The sequence below is a fragment of the Scylla paramamosain genome, chromosome 23 (assembly GCF_035594125.1).
Source record: "Scylla paramamosain isolate STU-SP2022 chromosome 23, ASM3559412v1, whole genome shotgun sequence".
NCBI lineage: Eukaryota > Metazoa > Arthropoda > Malacostraca > Decapoda > Portunidae > Scylla > Scylla paramamosain.
In genome coordinates this window covers 13,323,255-13,338,254 of record NC_087173.1, presented here as the reverse complement: position 1 = coordinate 13,338,254, position 15,000 = coordinate 13,323,255, and the positions used below count along the sequence as shown (strand labels likewise).

General features: G+C 42.1%; 1 protein-coding gene across 5 annotated transcripts in view; it reads left to right on the top strand.

Annotated features, from left to right (window-relative positions):
- Window positions 1-15,000, top strand: part of LOC135112244 (uncharacterized) — a 152,446-nt gene that overhangs the window by 10,085 nt on the left and 127,361 nt on the right. For 3 of the 5 annotated variants that reach the window (XM_064026500.1, XM_064026496.1, XM_064026498.1), the window contains exon 1: window positions 13,111-13,403. The exons of 1 other annotated variant lie outside the window; for it this stretch is intronic. The gene's annotated coding sequence lies outside the window, so the exon portion shown is untranslated. Of the gene's footprint in view, window positions 1-13,110; window positions 13,404-15,000 lie in introns of those variants that run through there. One more of the 5 variants, XR_010274200.1, reaches the window with a different exon arrangement.

The following is a 15,000-nucleotide window of genomic DNA, read 5'->3' as shown; positions in this document are numbered from 1 at the left end:
GCCCTATTTAGTCACAAAGCACCAGCCTAGTGTCCCAGTTACCTCAAGTCCTCCTCCCCTTCCTCACTCACACACAGCGGGTCAAGCAGCTTCATTACGACACAAAATTGCATTAAACTTTCCCATTAGGTTTTGGGGCCGAGTTGGTGATTGCCTCGTCCTTCGCCCTAACTTGTGCCTAACATGCGGCATTACTTGGTGAGTGGCTGCGGCTCGCCCTCCTCACGCCTCTGTGAGTTGCCAGACGTTGCTGTGATTGCCAGATGAGTATTAAGACATAAGAAAATAAGGGAAACTGCAAGATTAATACATCAGGCCTACACGAGGCATTCCCTCTAATGCTCATGTATTGTTGATTATGATTTGATCTGAGATGAAACTTTGTATTTTCTGAGAGAGAGAGAGAGAGAGAGAGAGAGAGAGAGAGAGAGAGAGAGAGAGAGAGAGAGAGAGAGAGAGAGAGAGAGAGAGAGAGAGAGAGAGAGAGAGAGAGAGAGAGAGAGAGAGAGAGAGAGAGAGAGTATCCCTGCCCAAATTCCGTCTTTCATTATCCAAATCTGGGAAATATTACCATCACGTGTGGCCAGGAGAGAGAGAGAGAGAGAGAGAGAGAGAGAGAGAGAGAGAGAGAGAGAGAGAGAGAGAGAGAGAGAGAGATGTAGTGTTGACAGTAGAGAGGAATTGGATTGATGGGAAGACTCGTTAAAAACTCAAACAACTCTCTCTCTCTCTCTCTCTCTCTCTCTCTCTCTCTCTCTCTCTCTCTCTCTCTCTCTCTCTCTCTCTCTCTCTCTCTCTCTCATGTGTATGTCTCTTAGTGATATGAACATCTGCTTCCCTCTTATATATAAACAACCTGCACCTCACCCACCCTCTGTCTTCCCTCACACACTCCTGAACGCTTCCCTTCAGTCTCTCCTCTAAACCTCCACTCTTACGCCGCCTAAACATGAGGCTCCGTTTTCTAAGAGACGAGCGGAGTTGGTTAGTGCTTTACGGCCTCTGAGTGGTATTTCCTTTACGATGTAGATTGTATTTTCCTATACATTATTAATATTTCTTGTCCTTTTCCCGGAAAGTACACAGGAAAATCCACTGATAGGAGAAAAAAACACGGTAGGATGAACTGACTAAGAGAGGAGGAGACACTATGGCTGGCGTGATGAAAGGAAAGTGTGGTAAGGGAAGTCTTATGTTAATATCAGGAATTATTTTGTACTCGCGTGGAATTGTTGCGTCGCTACTGACGAAGGCAATGGAGCTTAGTGAGTCAGGTTTCGGAGAATGTTCTGACTGACGGAGGATGAGCATTGGGTTGACTGGTGTCTCTCTACTAGCGAAGGGAAGAGTTATCATTGAGGTTTATACTGACGAAAGAGGAGCATTGTACTGGAAGCTCTACTAACGAAGGGAGAGAACTGGCAATTAAATTTGTACTGATGAAGGAAAGGTAACGCTGTGGCCACGCTCTACTGACGAAGGAGAGAATTGCTTCATATTTATACTGATCAAGGAGGGGGAGCGTTATACTGCCCATTCTTTACCGCCGAAAGGGAGGAATTGTTATTGATATTTATAATTACGCAGGAACATTGCACTGGAAACGCTACTGACGAAGAGCAAGCGTTATATTAGAATTTATTTTGACGAGGGAGAATTACATGAATGATGACAAGGGAAAAGTGCATATTGAGAAAAGTTTTATTGAAGGAAGAACACAGTAGCGAAACTTCAATAACCGACGAAGAGCTTTGTCAAAATCTTTATGGACGACTGATAACAAAAAAAGACATTTACGTCATTCCTAAGATAACTTTTATACTTCTCTTAACCAGTGAACGAGAAAAAAAAAAATAGTTAATACAAGAAAACACTGATCTAAAAATTCTACTGAAGAAGGGTAAACAAGAACACACAGTATAAGAATCTCTATATCAGAATCTCAGACCCTTTCGCCATTCCTAGATTAACTTTTAAACATTTTGTGACTTGTACGTTAAAAATAGTGAACAGAAGAAGGAATCACCGGTCAAAAAATACTTCTGCAGAAGGGAAAAACAATAACACAGCATTAGAATCTTTATACTGACGCAGGGAAGGAGGGAGGGAGGGAGGGAAGGAGGGAGGGCTCGGTCAGGGAGTACTGCTGGGGGCTGAAGGGACACCGCAGCCCTCGCTCCCACAATAGTCCCAGCTAAGGGCATCACGCGAGTTCCTCTGGTCTTCCCTAACCTGATTTACTGCAGATTACTGAAGAGAGAAGTTCGTTGCGGCCTCAATAACACCCCTCCACCCCTCCACTCCCTTACCACTCTTCCTCAACCTCTTACTGTCCCTCCATTCCTTAATTCTCCACTCCCACTTGCTCTCTATGGCCTCTATTTTGCTCTCACACTTGTAATGTTCCTCCACTATTCCACTTTATTCTTTATCTTGTTCTTTATTGCTGTTCATCCACCTCTCTGTCCTTTGATTGTCTTCTCTCAAAACATCTCTAACACTGTTTGTCACTTTCTCCCTCTCCATTTCTATAACATCACTTCATTTCTCCACTATGGCACTGTTAAATCACTGTCCTCTCTTTCCTACTCCTTCTCTCCCTCTTCCCCTCAAGAAAGCACAAAATAGTAAGCTTCTGAAATAAAACGTTTGAGTTACCCTTAAAGATAATCACGGAAAAGTGAATAAAATTACTACTCGTTTTCTCTCTCGCGTTGATCATCCCCCAGTGGCGAGTCTTACCGGGGAGATAGAGATGGTTTTCCTGTTTCTGTTTTCACGTTTAATCTTGTTAGTACTTTTCATTGACCTCTGTTTCTTTGTTTTTTTTTTGTTTTTTTTGGTTTGTCTCGTCGTTCCTTCCTTTGTTACGCCTCGTCCCTCTTGTTTCGTGTGTCAGAGTGGTGTGATATTGAAATGGTGGTGTTGTACTGTACTCTTGTTTTCTTTCCGTTTTTTTTGTCTCCAGTTTTCCCTTATGTTTCTGTCTTTGTCCTTGTCTGTTCTTCGTTATCAAGTTTCGTTTTGTTCACATTTTATCCTTTCGCCCTTGGTAGGAACGAAAAGGAAGAGAACGAGGAGAAAAATGTCAAGAGGAAGATGAGCAAAATATTAAAGGAAGTTTGACGGTATAATAAAAAGTTTGTGAGAAAAGATAAATAAAACCATTTATTTAACTGTTACTGGATTTATTTGTCAAAGCTTGGGTTTTTCGGCTTCCAGTTAGAGACGAAAAATAACTCTCTCTCTCTCTCTCTCTCTCTCTCTCTCTCTCTCTCTCTCTCTCTCTCTCTCTCTCTCTCTCTCTCTCTCTCTCTCTCTCTCTCTCTTTCTGTGTGTGTGTGTGTGTGTGTGTGTGTGTGTGTTTGAGAGAGAGAGAGAGAGAGAGAGAGAGAGAGAGAGAGAGAGAGAGAGAGAGAGAGAGAGAGAGAGAGAAACGCAACCCAACACTGTACAGTGACAGAGACCAGACGCATTATTGTCTTTGTGGGCGCGAACTTTTGTAACAAATGGGTGAAGTAGAACAGTTTTCCCTCTCCCTTCCACCAGTGACGGCCAGTAAAGCGTGTTGAGGGTAACTCATCGTCGTACTGTCCCGATACTCCCCTGCCATCAGCGTCCCTCCGAGCACACCATCTCACCAGAGTGGGATTCCATCACCGAAAGCCTTGATTTATTGAGACTAACAGCTGTGATCTGCATAGTTTTCCAATGAATCTGTGAACGCTGGTAGGTGGAGAGCGCGCACGCATTCATGTAGTATATCTCTGGCGGCTTTGAGATGAAATAGTACCTCTTCACGTGGATTTTTAAGGTTCTCTCTCGGATATAAATCTTACCGCAGACAGACGTGTATGAATGGCAGTGTGCCCTCCCTTCCTGCATATCTCACCCTTCCTTCTCCTTTCCCGCCCGGTTCACTTCAAAAGGAATTGATTCACCTTCACGATTACAGTACCTAATTAACAGCACCAGTCATGATCTTCACTTACATCGGTGTCATCATCACGCCATTACATTACTCATGCCAGGCTGTTCCGCGGAAATAAAAGAGCCGGAGTAAGGTAAGCTGTTCTGTTAACTGATGCCAGCTATCCTTAGCAACGGTCAGTGCCGCTCACTGGGCGTCGTTCCAGACATAATTATCATTTATATCGCTGAGGCGTTGTGGCCGTAAACCAGCGGAGTTTATGGCCCAGTAGATTAGTACGCCACGAGAGGAACATGCATTATGAGGCTGTGGGTTGTATTTTACGTTTTGACCCGTGGAAAAGAGTAGTGCCAACTTTTGCTAGTGACTTCAGGGCATGCTCCTATCTTCGTCCCTGGCCAGAGCAACGCTGCTACGTGGCTCTTGACTCTTGCCTCTTGTTGCAGGTCAGAGAGAGAGAGAGAGAGAGAGAGAGAGAGAGAGAGAGAGAGAGAGAGAGAGAGAGAGAGCAACAACAACAGATTGAAGTCAAAAGTTAATAAAAAAAAATAAAGAAAAAATAAATAAAGAAAAGCAATGTTAGTGAATAGACAGTAATGACCTTAAACGTTTATATATTATATACCTCGGACTTGATGGCGTGTGTGCTACGGAGGTAAAGGAAGAAAACATGGAGGCGGATAGAAAAAAAAAAAAAAGGCAATTCAAGTAAGTGAATGGACTTGGGGGACAGACATTATTGGTGCAACTATTACATGCACTCTGCCTCGGCCTGATGGAGGTCTTAGAAGTGTACGAGAGGACAATTTAGGGAAGAAGAGAAAAGAGGCCATTTTTACCAATTAATGGATAGAGATCACAGGTGTTGATGGTAAACGTGTCACTTGTACGTGTCTTGCACCTCATCGTGGCCATGCAGGTGGGAAAAAATAAAAAAAATAAAAATAAAATAAAGAAGCAAAATAAATAAATAAAAAAAAGATCTATTAATGGTCTTAGATGATCGATCTCAGTAGTACAAATGTTACACACCTATTATTTTCTTGGTGTTCGTCACAGAAAATAAGGAAATAATGAGGATGAATAAAAAAAAAAGATTATTTTTGTCATTAGATGGACAGTATTGATGGACTTAAAATTATAGCCATTATGAGTGTCTCATCTCACCTGGTGTGGGTCGCGAAGGTGAGGAAAGAGGGAGAAAGATTAGAATGAATAAAAAAGTCAATTTGTTGTATAAATGGAGAGGGACGATAGAGTTTAAGAATCGCTAATAATATAGAACCTTAAGTAATATTACTACTCGCTTTACTAACTAGTATTTAGGATGAGACTAGCTGCTCTTTTCCATTAATGATCATCCCCCCATTTGTTCCCGCACTTAGCAAGCCCGCGCCGCGAAGACTGGGCATTGCCAAAGGGCGGGACAGTAACGTAACGATGGAAGCATTTTCCTTACCCATCCCATCCCACACTGTAGAATGAGAAGTGTTCAGGTAAAAGAGTAAAAGCACTCCCACCATCAGTGTCAGTCTATGAAATGAAAAGTGTTTAATATGTACGAGTAGTTGAAAAGTATTGCCACCTTCCTCTCCCACAAGCTGTTAAGTGAAAAACGCTCATGTAACAGACGAAAGGCACTCCCACTCTACTCTGACCCGCAGTATGAAAAATGCCTCAACTATTGGAAAGAGCTCAACCTTCCAAACCTGAATTATGAAAAATGGTCAGGAAGTTTCGAAAGAGCCTCCCCACCCACCCACGCCTGTAAAACGAAGTCATTTTTAGTTGGACTCCTTCACTGGTCTTTCACCGATTTTTGGGCCTTTGGGAGTTGAGTGGTGGCCTGTACGCGCAAAGATAAGAGAAAAAATAATAAAATAAAATTATGAACTGAGACGTGCTGATGGTAAAGAAGTCGAGTTTCAACAAGAAAAACAAAATAAAAGCTGTTGTAGGACAGCTTATTTGTTTATTCAAGAAATATTATACGAGTCATAGTGTGCACAAGTTCATTGGTAGTAAACTATTTTCATCTAATCATTTACTGATATTTGTGAAATCCGAGTTCATCTCTCCAAATTAAGAAACAGCTGAGATGCACGTTTGCGGTTTTGTCCATGAGATATTGTGGCCTCCAGTACGTATTGTTATCGGTGTGTGTGTGTGTGTGTGTGTGTGTGTGTGTGTGTGTGTGTGCACGAGCGAGCATGTGTTAGCTTCGTGGTGCATCTCAGCCTCGGATCACCTCCAGACAGCACCAAAAAAAAAATAAATAAATAAAATAAATAAATAAATAAATAAATAAAATAAATAAATAAATAAAAATCCAGCACACAAGGCAGGTAAGGCGAGTGTGTCGGCTTTGTGTACCTCATCATCATTTGACTCGTACTCCAATTCCCAGTTTCTACAAGGCCAGATTTAAATTTTGGTTTGAGTTCCACGCTATTACATATCGTTGTTTATATATTTCTTTATTCACGTAGGTGTTTATTTTCATAAATGTCAATTCTTCATTCGTATCTCAGTTTTTACTTTGTTTTATTTTTAATTGTAAGAATTATCTATTCTTATAACATATTTATTTACTTTTTTTATTTATTTATTCATATTTACAGACATTTATTTACATGTACAGTTGTTTATCTCAACGTTTACTTTATAATATTTTCAGAAGTTTCAATTCTCTATTAATTTCTCAACTTTTATCTGGAGCTCTGGTTAGGTCCAACTTGAACAACTCACTAACACCTTGACTCACCGACTCTCGTAGAGGATGTAGCTTTCACCTCAATCGCTATTTATGAATCCCGGATACTATAGAATGCTAAAGTACTGCTGCTGCTGCAGGTGAGAGGGCATCGTCGCTCACTCCACCCACCATGCCACGAAAAAAGCGGTCGAGGAGGAGAAAAAAAAAAAAAAAAGAAAAGACAGATTTATATATTAGAGAGGTAGGCTGCCTTAGAGGGGACGAGATAAGGAGGGATTTATCTTTCCTTTAAATTAAGTGTATTCTGTGAGGCATAATAAAGTCGCAACACCGCAAACTACGTGAGGGTGTAGACGAACCTCCTCCGTCACACGCTGCACGGCTTACTCGTGTGTTTTGTAACGTAACCCTTTAACCCTCTCCCTCCCTCACCTCCTATCTCGATGCCCCTCCCACCTTTCGTCTCTCCTTCCAAGCTTTTTTTCTTTAGAACTCCTTAGCTTCCCATAGAACATCTCCCTCCAGACCTGTCTGTTCTCTAATATCCATTTTTGTCCTCTTCCTTCTTTTCTTTAAAGTTCATAACGGGTGTGTACTTATGTAGAGCATAACTATCATAGAGTGAGCTACCTAGCACTGATTGCTGGAAGTTAGCAGTCGTTGCTGGTACTTTCATCGTATGATGGGCTGTGGATCACTGAGGCCTGTAGCAGTTAGTGAGCATTGTCCATACTTAGTGGCATTATGGGCCTCACTGTTCCCAGGGATAACTGCATAAAGTGCAGCGCTTCATCACTGCATTACCACGATGGACTGAGCTGAGTCTTGTTTGATTGCTGCCTTCTTGAAATACGAGTGTTCCGGAGAAGGCTATTACATCACCACCGCTGCATAATTCCCCTACATCCTCTACTCTGTCTTACCTTGTTTCATTGTACTATATTGCATTGTATATGAAAATTTGTTTTCTTTCAGGTGGTCAGAAAAGAATAGATTTAAAAAATAATATATACATTCTCCTTTATTTATTTATTTATTTATTTTATGTACTTTATTTTATTTTGTGTTTCTGCTTTTCCTTTGTGACAGTTTTGTATAGCGTGTGCTGCTTTCCTAATTGTCTCCAAGCCAACTCGAGCTGGGTTAATGGGTATTGAAGAACCTTCTGCTACATGGTACTGAATTACAATATCCATTAAAAAGAAGCAGTAAATCTTTAACTGATAGCTATCTTCCTCCTCCTCCTCCTCCTCCTCCTCTCTGTTTTACCATGGATATGAGCCAAGTATAAAAGAATATATGTAGCAAAACAAATTAACTTAGGTTGCCTGTGACATTCTTACGCTCGCTAATATTCAGATTAAAAAAAACGCCGAGAAGTGGTAGCATTTTAGCACCACTCCCCCACAGCTTGGTTTCACTTTTACTACGGATTGCCGCCTCGCTACGCTCACGCTGACGAGACTGTCCCACTTTCCTCTCACACTCTTCATTGGCTGTTCCTGTCCCCATGGTATATCAAAGGTCACTACCAGCTCGGGTAATCTGACGCAGAGAGAGCATGTATGTCTCTGTCGCGTATTCTTGACCCTCTAGTTACGGTCATTATTATGGTGAGAGTTGCCACCCATTGGTTATTGATGGTTGCTCAAATGAAGATGGTTTCATGTGTGTATTGATGCGTTAATTGACGCTGACCGTAGGTGTTGTTAAGGGTAATGTTGTTTTATTTGCGCTTTCTGTTTTGTTATTTGTAATAGTAACACGATGTCTGGCGTTTAATGGTTCAATCAGGTGCTTCTGTGACTCTTGAAACGTGTGCATCTCTCTCTCTCTCTCTCTCTCTCTCTCTCTCTCTCTCTCACACACACACCCCTCAACTCAGTGATTAAAGGAAACGAGAAGGGGAACACTGTCTTTAACGTTACTTGGAACTTGTATCTACGTTGATGAGGTGGCTAATTGGACGCGGCCTTCGAGGAGGAGTGTGGTTTGTTGGTCATCACCCTGTTCTCTACTATCACTTTACGAGTATATTAGCCATTAGGATGGACAGCGGGAGTGACATCCTCAGACCTTCACCAGCCTTGTGCGCGGACCCTCTAACACACACATACACACACAGGCTGTGGTGGCAAGCGGATGTGCCTGGCTGTGCTCGGTTTCCGTGTTGGAACTCTGTTGTTCGTGCTGAAACTTAGCTGGTCTTCACAATGGATACCGAAGTTATTAAAGTCTTGCTTGATTCTCAAGAAAAGACTTTCCATACCGCCATGGATTTTGTAGTTGACCAGTTCAAGTGAAGAATACGGGAGGCAGAGGTAACCATCCAGGACCTAACTCGAAGCCTGGAGTTTTCTCAGGCCGAAGTCAAGGATCTACAAAGTGAAGTAAAAGAGCTCAGGAAATTCGCAAGTGAAATTTTGAAGTCACAAATTAAGGACCTTGAACAAAGACAGAATTACCAAGAAGATTATAACAGACGAAATAATTTACGCATAAGTGGGATTGAAGAAAAACTTGGTGAAACATGGGAAGAAACAGCCATAGCAGTGTCGAAGCTCATTGAAGAAAAGCTTCAGTTGCCTGCTGTAAAATGAGAACGCGCTCACAGAACCGGACGTGTGTTGCCTTCTCGTTCTCGTGTTGTTGTGGCGAGATTCGAGAAGTTCAGCGATCGAGAAGCAGTGATGCGAAATGCTAGAAAATTGAAAGGTTCTGAAATATATATAGATGAAGACCTTTGCCCTGCATCCCAAGAAATTAGAAAGAGTCAGATACCTCTCATGAAGAAGGCCAGAAAAGAAGGCAAGATTCCTTTCTTCAAACACACCAGGCTAATCATAAAAGATAAGAGTACTAAATATCAACTCCAGGGAAGAAGCTCTGGCAGTGAAGGTGTCTCGACCCGTGAAGCAGTGGGTGACGTCACGGGAGCAATGCACCAGGCGAGTGAAGCAAGTGGTGGTGAATCATCCGTTGGTGCTGAAGGTGGAAATAATTATGCCTCGACTCGTGGCGCTGTGGGACACGTCTCGGAAGCAGTGGTCCAGACAAATGAAGCAAATGGTGGTGAATCATCGGTTGGTGGTGAAGGTGGGAGTACTGGTTGTCCCTACTCTGCTCACACTGGATCCTCTGGTGTCGGTGGTGGTAGTGGGTCCTGCCATGGCCGCCCCACACCCTCGGGTACTGGTGGTGGTGATGGGTCTCCAGATGCAGCCCCGACACAGCGACAGCAGCAGACTTCACGTACCAGAAATCGCAGGAAGTAAATAACCTGGTTCCTTCTTATAAGTTGATTGTCTCTGTATAATTACTGGTTATAATGATCTCTAACCAAAGTCTGTGGAGTGAATTGCCTTTCGCTACACTAAATGATGAGATGTTGAGGAATAATATTGTACTCTCTAATAACGTAGATTCACATTACCACAAGGATCTATTTTAGGGCCTATACTTTTTCTAATATATATAATTAATGCTAGTTCTAAAACTGAATTTACTATTTATGCTGATGACACTACCTTATTAATGAAAGATGTGAATGTTGATACATTGCATGAAACTGTAGCTAGTGAGTTAAGTAATATCGATCTTTATATTAAATCAAATAACTTGAAACTTAATGTTAACAAAACAAATTACATATTATTTCAAAACAGGTCTATAAAGCATGTTTTTCCTACTGTATTGTTAAATGGTGAAAAATTTGCCCAAGTACATGCTACCAAGTTTCTAGGTGTTAAAGTTGATGAAAATTTAAGCTGGAAAATGCATATTAATGACGTTTGCTTAAAGCTTTCAAAAATAGCTGGTATCTTATATAGAATTCGTCATAATTTAAGTGAGGAAGCTAAGATGAGTATATACTATACTCTTTTTTATCCACATATTACATATTGTGTTTCGTTATGGACGAGTACTTGGCCTTCATTCTTAAATGAATGATCTGTTTCACAAAATAAGTTCCTCCGATGTATTTTCCATACAAAGAAATTTGATTCAATTGATGAAATATACCAATCTAGAAAATTCTTAAAGTGTCTTCAGTACATAAATACTTCACTTTGTTATTGATTTTCAAAACAATTGGTCCTAATTCAATGTTCAAATTTAGAGAGCATTCCTATAATACTAGGAGTAAAAATGTAAATTTATCCTTACCTGTATTCAGGACTAAACTTTTTAAAAAATAGTGTTATAAATTTTGGTCCAGAATTTTTCGGTAGTCTCCCTCGGGATATAAAAATCCTGCTTAGAAGAAGTAATTTAATTAAATTTAAAAAGGAAATAAAAACTTATCTGTTACATGTACAAACCTAGATACACCATAATTATTTCATGAATTTGGTAGGACAATGTTTTCATTGTAATTGTCATGATGGTTGAGCTCCTGTTGTATTCTGACTTACATTGTGTGTTTTGTCAAGTTTACCCATTTACTTTGATTTTGATATTGTACTCATTACTATCATACTACATTACATTGCATTAGCAAGGTCTTCTTATGCTTGTTCACCTTGCCACAATTTGTTATTTAATCTATCCTAAAATCTGTCTGTCTTAGGAGTTACGACTCCACAGACTGTGCCAAGCAATGTGTTTGTTATGTGTTCACATATTTGTAAACGTAAATAATGGCAATATATTGACTTTACTTTACTTACTTTACTTTACCCTAAGATAACATACACAAAAATACAGGCACAGTTTTAATAAATATCTCACACAGGTCAATTCCTCCTAATGACAATGACCACGTAACACTCGTTACACTCCACAAGTGTTCAACATCCCGGACGGGCCCCCATATTCAGGAAAACAAGAAGAGGTTTAGTAGAGGAGAGGTGGTGTTCTACAGATTGAAAATTAGATCTAAGACCACGAATGTTGCAGAAGTCAATGAAGAAAAAGTTGAGGAGGGTCGGTGCCAGAAGAGGAGTCCGACCTGGGGACATCTGTGGTCCCCTTCCCAGATGGAGACTCCGAGGCCGGTATAGGAGTCGCCATGATAATTTTTGATTTTGAGTGAAGGGTGTGTGTGTGTAATTAGGTGCTTGTAGTTTTGTGTTGAGGAAGAGAGTTGTCTTTAGAGGGCAGGCTGTGACTGCCCCCTTGTGTTGTGAGACACAAAGGGAAACGTTCAGTGAGGTCACTGCTGGCTTTAATGATAAGTTCACAGCACCCCCTGATACACAGGCAGTCTCTATGCAGTGACTCAATATGTCCTGCTGTGATTATTTAACCCTTTCACTTTGACATGCAACGACTCACAATATTAAAAAAAAAGCTTAAATATTTATAAGCATCGGTAAGAGAGAAGGGGATACAAAACTAAATATTATACAATTTGTATCAAGTGCAATGTTTGGAGGTGGTGGCTGTACAACGAGAAAAATGTTCGCAGAGTGAATGGTGGTTAAGGAAAGATGTGGTAAATAACAATGAAAGGGTTAAGTGGTACGGAAGGAACAGTGGGGGAGCTATGACACAAACACCTGGGCCAGCAGCGGGGCGGTGGTGTGGTCTCTGCATACGGTGACAGGTGTCGCTAGGTGGCTGGGGCGAGCCGAACGCTTTGCCGCTTCTATGCAAGCCTGGAAATGTAGTTTTTAGATGATCCTTTTGTAGATGTGACAGTAAAACAGAACACCATATACGAGTTTTTGTTTGATGACGTTTCGTGTTAGCTGGTGGAGCAGGGTTGGCCTAATCCCTAATTGTTGGGTAGAGAAATAAATGTCTTACCAGCTGATTTACTGCTAAACCACTGAAGGATTACTGTTAGCCCAACATGCTGCTGATAGACTGGTAAGTCTTCAGGCAGGACAGGGCTTACATGGTAGAGGCAAAGCGTGCAGCTCACCCCAGCGACACATCGACACTGGTGAAGCTCTGAACCCGTCAGTGTTGCCATGCGCAGAGACCACACCACCTCCTCGGTGGTGGCCCAGGTGTTAATGTTTGATACGTCCTCTACTGTACATGTTTGCCTGGTGCTTTTAGTGATGTATGAGTGGTTGTAATGAGACTGTTTGCATTATGTTTTAAGTTGTATGGTTAAGGTTAGAGAAGAGGGAGGAACTGTGAGGGAGTGAAAAAGGTTAGGAAGTGTGGGTAGGAGAAGAGAGAGAGAGGCAGTGCATTGTGGGGGAGGAAAAGAAGGAAGGAGTGAAGAGGGCATGGGAGGGAGGGTGTAGGGAGACGGTTGGGGTAGGGAGGAAGAGTGAGAACGGGAAGGAAGAAAGTGATGGTAGAAATAAAGTGATATAAATAACATCACCGTCCATTCTCTCTCCTCAAACCAACTGACCTAACAACCCATTGCAAAACTATTCCTGCAGTGCTAACACCCAGACCTGCATGGGGCCCTGTGTGGCTCAAACTATGAAGGGAATTAAAGGTAACTTGGGAACAGTGCTGACGTCACATTAGTCAGCTCTCAGGCAGGAGTGGGTGTGCTGTGTGTTGTGGAAGTGTGAAGACGTGTGTGCTGTGCTGCCTCGCGTGTACTGCTGTGTGTTGTTCTATGTGTGTGTGTGTGTGTGTGCGTGTGTGTGTGTGACTCTGGAAACACTGGCCATGCGCTGGAGTACAGAAGACGTGGGTAGTGTTGTGTTGTGTTAGCTAAGGCGGGAACACAGTAGGAGTCAAGGGACAGCCTGTGGGAGTGTTTGCTTCCGTGCATCGACCAGGAGGAGTTAAAATCCCCGAACTTCCTGGATGTTCACAGTATTCCTTCAGTTCACGCTGGTGAGTACCGCACGTGTGTTTTTCATGATGTGGAAAATACTCTGCCGCGTCTAGCTAGTACTGTACCTACGCCATCTTGCCCCTTGTTTGCCCGTTAATCTTGCACAGAAACGTGATCTAATGAGACTTAAGGTGGCGCAGCCAGTCACAATACTCATAATTTGCGAATTTAGTTAGGAACAAAAATGTTTTTTTTTTTTTTTATTCGTTTATATCCTTGGTGTGCAAGTCATGCAAGGACAAAGTAACTTGTTTGAGAGAGAAAAAAAAAAACGTGTTATTGTCGTGGCACGTGTGTTTTAGCGAAGACAAAGAAAAGGGGAGCATTACGAAGTTGCCATCAATCAACACACGTGTTCCTCAGCAAGGGATGTGGTTAGTAATTCCGTAAGGTTCTGGTTAGGAAGGCCGCAGTAAGACATGCAAGGTACGGCCTTCCTACGAGCGGTAGGATAGATTACGTTTGTTCTCATTAATGTTCACTCAGTTAAGTTATAATATTTTCCAGTAAAGTTTCCCTCGTGTCTGTTTTCCTTAGATATTTGTTTCGTTTAGCCATTTATTTAATTGTTTATTTCCCATAATACAGACACAAGGCACTCATGCACTAGTGTTGCAATACTTTGAAACAACACGATAAACAACCGCCACACACTCAAACACCGTCCCCTGTCTTCCTGCGCCATGCTCGCCCATCCCTCCCTCTGCCCTGCCTCCCCCTGCCTCCCTCCACCCTGCTTCCTTCCTCCCCTCTCTCCCTCTGCCCTGCTACCTTCCCAGGCATGGCTTCCCCACCACACACATCCCAACTACTTTCCCCTCCCTCTCTATTGCTTGTTGAACACTCCCTATCTTCCCCCTCCATCCCCAAGAATATTGTTTTATTTATTTATTTTTTTGATGGGGGAAGTTTGGAGTTGTGTTATTTTTAAAGTGTGTGTGTGTGTGTGTGTGTGTGTGTGTGTGTGTGTGTGTCGTCGGCAGAGAGAGAGAGAGAGAGAGAGAGAGAGAGAGAGAGAGAGAGAGAGAGAGAGAGAGAGAGAGAGAGAGAGAGAGAGAGATACGTTACAAACTTACCTAAAACTAACAAAACAACATTACCACCATCGTGAAGTGCTTGACACACAATCGGTGGCAAACATTTGCGAAGATCACGTGATCAGTGAGCGGCAATTACCGGCGCATAGCCAAAGTGATGCACATTATTCATGGCGACGCTTAGCAGCAGCTGAGGGATGGCGGGATGTCGACGGTCGGAGCTCCAGCAGTCATCTCATTAACGTTATTTCCACTCGTGTCTCATTAACTTTATCTCCACAAGAATACTAATGTGTGATTAACCTCAATGCCCTCCCTTTCATTGCGATAACCGACAATTTTCAGCACTAAAAGCACTGTATGAGATCTTTACAAACACTTACATCAACTCATCCCCGTTATTTCCACACGATTCTCTGCTCAAGAATATCATTGTGGGATTAACCACAATGATTTCCTCCCTTTCATTCCTTTAACCAACAATTCACAGAACTTCAGCCACTGCAGATCATCACAAACACGTACAGGAAAGAAAAGAGGGAATACACGAGCTATCCAG